This window comes from Impatiens glandulifera, chromosome 4 (assembly GCF_907164915.1).
Source record: "Impatiens glandulifera chromosome 4, dImpGla2.1, whole genome shotgun sequence".
In the NCBI taxonomy this organism is placed as follows: domain Eukaryota; kingdom Viridiplantae; phylum Streptophyta; class Magnoliopsida; order Ericales; family Balsaminaceae; genus Impatiens; species Impatiens glandulifera.
In genome coordinates, this window is record NC_061865.1 from 7,091,725 (window position 1) to 7,101,341 (window position 9,617).

The following is a 9,617-nucleotide window of genomic DNA, read 5'->3' on the forward strand; positions in this document are numbered from 1 at the left end:
GAATGAACACATGCTCCTCAGCGGCTACTCCAATGAGCTCATCAATTAAATTGGACAGGGATGATGAGGGCCAATCGGTAGACCAGATTGCATACCGGGGCATGATCGGATCCCTCCTATACTTGACAGCAAGTAGACCGGACATCCTGTTTGCAGTTGGTGTATGTGGGAGATTCCAAGCAAATCCAAAACAATCCCACTACACAGCCACAAAAAGGATCCTGAAGTATCTAAAGGGCACACCTGACGTCGGTCTGTAGTACCCAAAAGACTCGTCCTTTAATCTAACAAGTTACTCAGACGCAGATTATGCAGGATGTAAGATTGACAGAAAGAGTACCAGCGGAACATGTCAATTCCTAGGTGACCGACTGGTGTCATGGCACAGCAAGAAACAGACATCGGTGGCCACATCCACTGCAGAAGCTGAATATCTGGCGGCCGGAAGTTGCTACTCTCAACTCCTCTGGATCCAACAATAACTGAAGGACTTCGGTGTCATAGCCGAAGAGTCCCCGATCTTCTGTGAAAACACAAGTGCCATAGCGATAACTTACAATCCGGTTCTCCACTCCAGAACCAAGCATATCGATATAAGGCATCACTTCATCAGGGAACATGTCACGTTGAAGCATATCCGGCTGGAATACGTATCGACCGATCAACAAGTAGCCGATATCTTCACTAAGCCTCTACAGGAAGCTAAGTTCTCTCAATTCAGACTTACTCTCGGCTTAACCGACATTAGCCAGATCCTTCCTAAGGATGCTTAAAGGGAAACCGGTTCGGACAGACAAAACCGGTAGTTCCTCCTAAACTGTTGGACTTCAAATTTTCGAGTGACCTATGGAAGAACCGCCCAATTCATCAGACAGAGTAAACCGACCGGCTACTTGGTGCATGCATCAAATAACCGCATCGGGATGAACAACTGATGACTGACTGGTTCGGAAGCAGGTCATCTTAGATTATTTAAACTCCAAACAGAAGTGGAATAATTATCAGTGTTTAGAGATGTCTGTTCTGAAACATTGTCTTTTCAAAGTAAAATGGTCGCGCCTAAAAAGACGTGAAGATCTTTTGATATCTTTCACAGTCCAGGCCTATGACCGACACTTAGACTGCAAACCTGCCTATTTCATGCAAAATCTCTTATCCTGCAGTTAATACATATCATCTCATTTAATACCTGGACAATAGGATAATCCCTAAACTAGTATTTAAGTGAAGTAAACATTCACAACACTCACAAGACAAAAGAACATCCTCTTACTAAGGCAAAATGTCTCAGTTTCCCAACATCCTTCAGGTTGATTTTCAATCCTGCTCAACCACAGATCAATATGAGATATATAAAATGATCAAATCTCTAGAGGAAATCGGCCTTCAGTGTTTCCTAGACGACAAACATACCATCTATCCGGAATCCGTTTTGGAATTCTTCTACCACGCAAAGGTGTTTAGGGGCACCCCCCACTTTGAAACCCACATTCAATCCAAAGTGGGAGGCATTGTCTTTGATTTCACCGAACGGGACTTTGCGCGGTGTCTTAGCCTGCCAAGGCACGGGATAACAGATCTAGACATTCCGGCAGATGTAAAGGCCGAGGTCTCCGTCGCCTTTTCCCGGTCTGACGAACCAGTTGAAGATCACGGAGCAAAATCGCGTCTGAGAGCTGAATATCAGCTTCTAAATGATGTGATCGATAAGAGCATCTTTGGAAGGGATGTCACAAATACCTACAGTGTCTCGAACTTCAACATGATGGCGGCTGTAATCACCGGCACACCGGTAAACTGGTCCAGGGTGCTTTTTGACATCCTTATTTGGATGGTCGGCATCCGATCAGTCGGTTTCATCCCCCAACTAAGCTGTCTCCTTGTGGAGCTTGGAGTCTCAACCTGTCCCGGCGAAGGTTTGAACCAAGCTCAGGTGCTAACTAAAGAAGTAACCGACCCATTTTATAGGCGGTTCGAGAGAGCTTGGAGGAGAAGAAACCGCAACAACGGTGACGTCGACTCCTATGCACCCTGAGACACTCCTTCCTGCACCCGGTCGTTTTGCTTCATGCACCGGGTGCATCTTTATCCAACTCATGTTTGATCATTTCGGCTTCATCCGTGTTCCTTTCGGTTTCATTTACGTCTCTTTTGATTTCATGTTTCCCCTCATTATTATTCATGCCATTTCGGCATTGTTCTATGTTATCTTCGGTCTTATCTACTTGATCTCGGTTACGTTCAAGTGCATTTAATGAGATAATCCCTAATTAATGAGATAACCCCCAACCACCTGCACATTTAATATCCAACTAACCTGGTTACTTCCCAACTAACACCTACCTCGGGCTTCGCAATCTGCCGCTTCCCCATGTGCCTTGAAAAGGTAAAGATTCTTTTCCTTAATAAAACAAAACTGACAATCAATGCTTAGATTTTTCCCTCCAACCCCGACCCTATATAAGGAGCTATTCTCTACTCAATTTACCACATCCAACAGCATTAGAACACTTCTGAAATCCTTTGAATCCCATCTCTCTTAACACCGAAATCATGCCGAGCCGAACTCTGGGTAACTTCCTAAGCATTGATTTCAACTCCTGCATGGGAGAGAGGAACGGTAATCCTGAACAGGAACTCATGCTTCACTCTCTCACTGAGACCGGTCTTCAACCTTTTCTTGAAGAGGCCGGTCCAATACTTCTAGAGGATGTCAAGGCCTTCTTTCGAAGCGCCTGCATCAGGGGAAAATACATCGTCTCTACCGTCAGAGACCATACACTCTGGATCGATGAGGCTGAATTTGCCTCCCTATTCGGTCTACCCTCTGAAGGATTTTCGGACATTCCAACTATACAGGACCTTGCGGGATTTGAAACCGCCCAATATCTATCGGCCACCTCTTCTCCGGTGGAACACTATGGGCCAAAAACCCAGCTTGCTAGTCACGGTCAACTACTCCTTGAAATCGTGACTCGTTCGATTCTGTGTCAATCGCCGAATCAACGGTATTCTAGAAATACCTACAATATTATGACCCAAATTCTTTGCGAATCGGCCATCAACTGGTCAACGGTCATATGGGAAAACCTCAAGAATATGGTGCAGACTAAGAGAGGTCTCGGGTATGCACCGCATATCAGCAAGCTGATTCTTGGGTACCGGCCAGAGTTCGGACCGGGCACACCGGCCTCTTCCTCAAACATCCTAGACAAGGATTCGGCGATAGACCGAACTTCAAGAATGTCTTTTTCATAGGCTGTACTTTCCATTATCTATGTATGCCTATTTCAATACCGAATTTTCTGTCGGTTTTCTCTTTGCAATATTTATTGAATTCAATCTCATTTCAGTTTAAATGACCATGTCTTCTTAATTCCTTTAACATTTATCTAAGTAACCGGTTACCATCCTCAAACCGCGCTCTTATCCGGTCATATAAAATTGCTTAAACTAAATTGCAAACACTCTGATCACTCAAAATAACCGGTTAGACTTAGAAACCGTATCATCAATCGGTTTCAAGAAGAAGAGTGCGTCATCAATGACATAAGCAAAGGCTTCTGGAGGGAAATTTCCCGCCCAAAACTACCGCCCCCCTTTTTGTTTACCGCCAATGGTTTGACGCCCACGGTTTGACGCTTATTTCATTTAAAAATTCCCGCCCACGGTTTGCCGCTTCCTCATTTTGAAAATTCCCGCCCAATATTGATGGGACGGTTGGGCTTCCAAACCGCATCTATAAAAGGGACTTTCGGTCATTTTATTTAATTCTCACACGAATCTGCTTTCTCTCTCTAAGCTCTCTCACTTTCTGAAGCGGTTATCTCTCACACTCTCAAACTCTCTAATATGGGGCGTGATTCGGCTTTGTTCAGACTCCTATCTCAGGTGGATTTCGAGGAAATTCGGTTGAATGGTACGTCTGAGGCGAAGGAAGTTACTGACCGGGTAATCAAAACCGGTCCGGAATATTTCCTCGGCGGTCCTCATGTTATATACAAGGATGCGGTCGAAGAGTTCTTCAAAACCGCAACCATCTCCAACGACAAAATCACCGCAACCGTATGCGGTTCTGAAATAGAGCTCACCGAGGCATTGGTGGCAGAAAGCCTGCGCCTTCCGACAACCGGCCAGGATGCAACGGCAGAAATAGAGCAGGACACCTTTGAGGCGGCTTGCCAGATTCTATCGGCAACTAAAGAGCCGATCAAAGCATCCGGCAGCAAACAAATGTTGAAGCCGGAGTATATCCCAGTATGTGACATCTTCGCAAGGGCGATTCTGGCGAGGGGAGGAAACTTCAGCAACCTCACCAAAGACAAAATCAAGATGTTGATCGGTCTGATGGAGGGAAGAGAGGTCAACTGGGCAAAAGCGGTGTTCAGCAACCTCATGGATATGGTGAAACCGGATTCAAACCGGTCGTGGGGATACGCCGTTCCCCTCGGTAAGATCTTCTTTCACCTAAATCTCGGCATCGGTCCCGGCGTCGCTGTCGCAGAACGATGTCTCATCAGATCAAGGCAATTCCTAGAAAGGAAGCAACCGGCCCCCGGTTCCACAGGTGGCCGAAAGAAGAAAGCCGACAAGAAAGCGGCCCCAGCCAAGGCAAAGGCCGAAGGCAAAGGAAAAGAGAAGGTAATTTTCTCAGAACCACCGCAGCACACAGAAGATGAGGAGTGGGCCTCTAAGCAAACCGACACGGAAAAGACCGAGGATGATAGAACGGTTAATGAAGACGATCATTCGGCCCAGAGCCCCAATGATGCCGGACCAAACACCAACCTTGAGACCACTGAGGGTGGAGAAGAGGGTGGAGAAGAGGTTGATAAAGAAGCCGATGATGAAGGCATCGACAAAAAGAAGGAGGAGACCGAAGAGGCAGAGGCTGACAGAATATCTCGGAAACTCCTTCAAGGCGTCAAAAAGCGAGCCGAGTCGGTTGAAGAACTATACCTAGAGTGGCACGAGCACCGGTTTGGAACACCATATAGAGAAATTCTACCGGGCCACACAGACGAGCAATGCATCCGCAGACTGGAGGAAGTGGAGGACCTGATGATGAACATTACAAACTCCAACACACTTCAAGAGGTACAACACCGAACTTGTCTCTTGTTACCGAAGGTCCAACTTCGGAAACTAACAACATGTATCCGGAAAATTACGGAGGAGCTCAACACGATGGAATCGGTGGACACCGTAGCACCGCGGGTGTTAGAAAGGCTTGAAAAAGCCAAAGGGGAACTAATTCAAGAAATCGAACGGCTAGAGGCCATATGCAACCGAATGCAAATACCGGTCTATACTTCTCCCCAGATCGAAAGGTTTCCGGTTAACTGTCCAACACCTCCAAGGGAGAATGCGGCATCAATAAAATCCAGTGAAAGAGCCGATCCAAATCTCACCGGGCAATCACCTCCCCCGCAACCGGAAGTCCCCGCCTCGGACTTCACTAAAGAATGGGTTGAGGACCGACTTCAAAAGCTTGAAGCATCCACATCGGAACGGATTGATAACCGCATTCAAGAGTTCGACGACTTCGCGGTTCAGCCGTTCAAGGATAGATCCAACATAATATTTGATTCGGCCCTCAAGTTCACCGACGCCACAAGATGTCTTCTGGAAAGAAACCAGGAACGGTTCTCAGAACTCGACGAAGATCTGCGATTCAGCGCAGAAAATGTGTTCAGCGAACTGCAATTCTGGAGGATTTGACCTCCGATTTAAAGAAAGACTTCGAACGGCTTGAAAGGGAGACCGATCAACGGTTGACTACGATGAGTGATGATCTGGTCGGCACGACACTCGATCGAGTCTCCGAACTCGAGAAGAAAAATGTTGGTCTCGAGGCCGAACTCAAAGCAATCTCCGAACAACTTGCCGAACTGCTGAGAGTTAAGGTGAACGCGGATGCCGCGGCGGTAGCGGCTGATGCTGAAACGGCTAAAAGGGTCCAGGATGCGCTGGATGCCGAAATGAGTAAAGAAAAAGAAGCACCGCGATCCTCTCAACTCACCGAAGAAGAAAAAGAGGCCGAGCGTCTTCGAATTGCAGAGGCTAAGTACCCAGGGTTTGCTGAGAAAGTAGCCACTCAAGCTACGGAGGATGCCGCACGGTTGGAAAGGGAAGCACGGAGGCTGGACGGCTTCGCTAAGGAAAACAAGAAGAGAAAGGCGGCCGCCTCCGCTACGGCACCGAAAAAGCGAAAGAGGGAGGCCCCTAAGAAAGTTCAAATAGCCGAGCTGCTCAATGTGGTCACGGAAGCGGTCATCCCGAGTGCATCGCAGCAGGCCGACCAAGTCGAAGAGGAAGTCGAAGAACAACTGCAGTCCCGGTCTACAAGACGACGATCTTCCGAACCGACCGGTCAACATCAACCGAAGAAAAAGAAGAGCTTATATGACTTCACGGACTCTGAATAGGGACTATCTTTCCTCTATTATTGCCTTAGTGCTTTTATATATATTTTGTCTCTTTCGGTTATCTATATATATATAAAGTTACTTTTTGAAACCGGCCATCTTTTGCATTTCTACTTAGTTTTGATAATTTTAAATAAAATAATCAAAAAAGGAGAAATTGTTAAGATAAAAGATAAAGACTCTTCCAAAATTTTTCTCAACATTTTTTCGAAAAATTCTCCCAAGTCAGTTTCAAAAATCCGGCCAAACAAAACAACCGGCCTACGGTTGCAAACTTACATAGTTTTGATAATTTTAAATAAAATAATCAAAAAGGGAGAAATTGTTAGATAAAATAAGACCGGTTCAAATAAACCTAACTTAAATAAACTTCCCATGCAGGAACAAGGAACCGAACCGGATAAACAAAAGAACCGGCTAAGAAAACTAGCCGGTCAAGCTACTAAACCAACCAAGAGTACTTGGACGTGACCGCACAAAGAAAGGATCGGCCAAAGCTTAAAACCGGAATCATCAAACAACCGATCATCCACAAGGCAAAGGAATAACTGGAAGAAGTCCGGTTACATTACTCATACCAAAAGCCATCCGGTTAAGTCAAATGACCGACCAGTACAAGAAGACAATTCGGGTATCTATTGAGAACGATATCAAAGGAACAGACTGAACACTTCCATATTCATGCAAGTCTGAGGAAAGACTGTAGGCTGCAGAAGACAGTACTACCGGATCTTTCCACTTCGGGATAAGACAGAAAGGAAATCTTCCAAGTACAGACAACTGTCCAACAGGCAGTGCCTACATCAAGTTAAAGACAAACCCGACAGGTTTGTCTTACACACCGGAAGAACAGACCGCCAGGTCTAAGACAGAATACCAGGTCTAAGGTTGGCCATCAGGTCTGAGGAAACGACCGCAGGTCTGAACCTCTGAAACACTGAATCACTGCACATCTGCTCAGCCAATCAGATTCAAGGCAGTGAAATATGACCATTGGCATATTTCACCTATAAAAGGGGGCAGTTGAGGAAGAGTAAATGCGGAACACAAGGGATATACATACATTGGGATAACGAGTGCTAAGAGCATTTACTACAAGTGATAAGACCGTGTTGTTCTAAGAAAGCCTAAGTGTTAGAGTTAAAGTGTGTTTTACAATTTCGGTGTAAACTGTAAAAGTGTTATCGAGCAGGAAATAAGTCTCGATCGGTTTGTACTTGTATTTCTTAGTGAATATCCTTCTCGCGGTTTCGAGAGGAAGGGGTGACGTAGGAGTTTTATCTCCGAACATCCATAAAATCTGTCTTGTTACTTACTGTCTGCCGGTTTCATTACTTAACCGATCTATACCACTATAACCGACTTAATCCTATCCAAGCCGAACTTCCAGGTTACCAAAGCCGACCCATCAAACTTCAAACCTCCATTATACAATACCGTTTCTGCCTATCATACAAGCGTGCCGCTTCAACCTGAAAGCAAACCTCTTCCGCGCTTGAACTTAGTTCAAGGGTTTGTGACAGGTTGTGCAGTATTGAAACCCCGGTGTTAATCTCTAACCGAATTAATCACCACCCTTCGAGTGTGAACCGCTAACCGGTCCAACCCCCGGTCCTCTAGCGACGACCTAGATCCTAACAACTTTTAAATCTAAACTAAGGCGTTGATGAACTGCGATCTTATGAGACTTAAGAGGAAAAAATGAAACGAGTTGCGAGGAGGAGGCGTTGTCTCTACTTGGAGGATGATGTAAAGTAACTAGAATTATGATTTTGCAAACCCTAGATTTTGCATTTTTCTGCAATAAAGTAATTTGAACTATATTTTTTATATCACTTATTCTTCCCTAAATTTGATTTTCATAAACATAAATAGTACAGGTACTGAGTCTTATTATTTATTTATTTATGTATGTTTTCTCATATTTATGTTTTTCTAATATGATACTCATTTACATTTTCTTCAATTTTTGTTTGACTTCCATTTAATTGCTCACTATTTCTCCATCTACAAAGATTGTTCTTAATTTAGTTCAATTTTAATATTCAACTATAGAAATGGTATGAATTTCACATTTCTTAATTTCTTTTAGTTGATTAGTCGAGTTCGAGTATACATTTTGGTACTCGATCGAGTTCGAGTTCGAGTATTTACAATGTAATTCGAGTCGAGTTCGAGTAGTATTGTACTTGGCTGGGCTCGACTCGTTTATGCCCTACATGTGTGTATTTAGTGAAGACCTTTGATTTTATGATGACTGCCTATGAAGGTTTTTGCAACCTAAAACATGTTATAGTCACAATATATTTTTTCTTTCTTTCCATCAGTTTTTTTTTTAATTTGTCTTAGAGAATAGAAGAACAAGGAATCATTTTTTTTTTGTTTTATGTTGTTTTTTCACATGGTTCTTTAGCATGTGTTTTGTCTTGTTTTTCTGAATTGGTTGACTTAATAGATGGATATGAAGCTCAATTGCATTTTAATTATTAGTTAGTTTTCAATTATTTTATTATTAATTATGATTTCTGTTATTTTATTATTAATTAGTTTTATAATTATATATATATAATTTTAAAAATATTTATTAATTTATAATTTAAAAAGCTGTTTATAACTAGAAAAAATGCATTTAAATGATAAATATTTTTTAAATTATATAAATATTAATTTATTTCGTTTCGTTTGTTGTTGTTTTATCGTGGATAGATGTTGGTTAGCCATTAAAGCAAGACCTTTTTATTTATTTATAAAGTTGTTATTTTCTCAATCCTTAAATTTTTTCCATATCTCCTTTATAAGCTAATTGATAATTTGGAGTTGAATAAGTTATCTTTATTTTGGTACTATAGTTTATTAATATATATATAAAATAATTATTCAAATTGGCTTGCTCATAGATTTTTATTCTCCAACCTTTAAATGATTAGTTATGCTTATTTCTCTGAACAATTAGTTGGACATAAAGAAACTCTTAGACTCTCAAGAACATATATTGGCTTGCTCACAGATTATGCTTGTTTTCTTTGTGGAGTCCAAGTAGTCCTCATGAATAAGGTTTTTTAATTAGCTACAAATTGATTGATTTGATTTGAGTTCATTCGAGAATATTGAACTAAAAAATTGAGTTCATCATTGATTCCATTATATGTATGATTTCCTGATATTGTTGGATCCTTTTGTCACCATTCT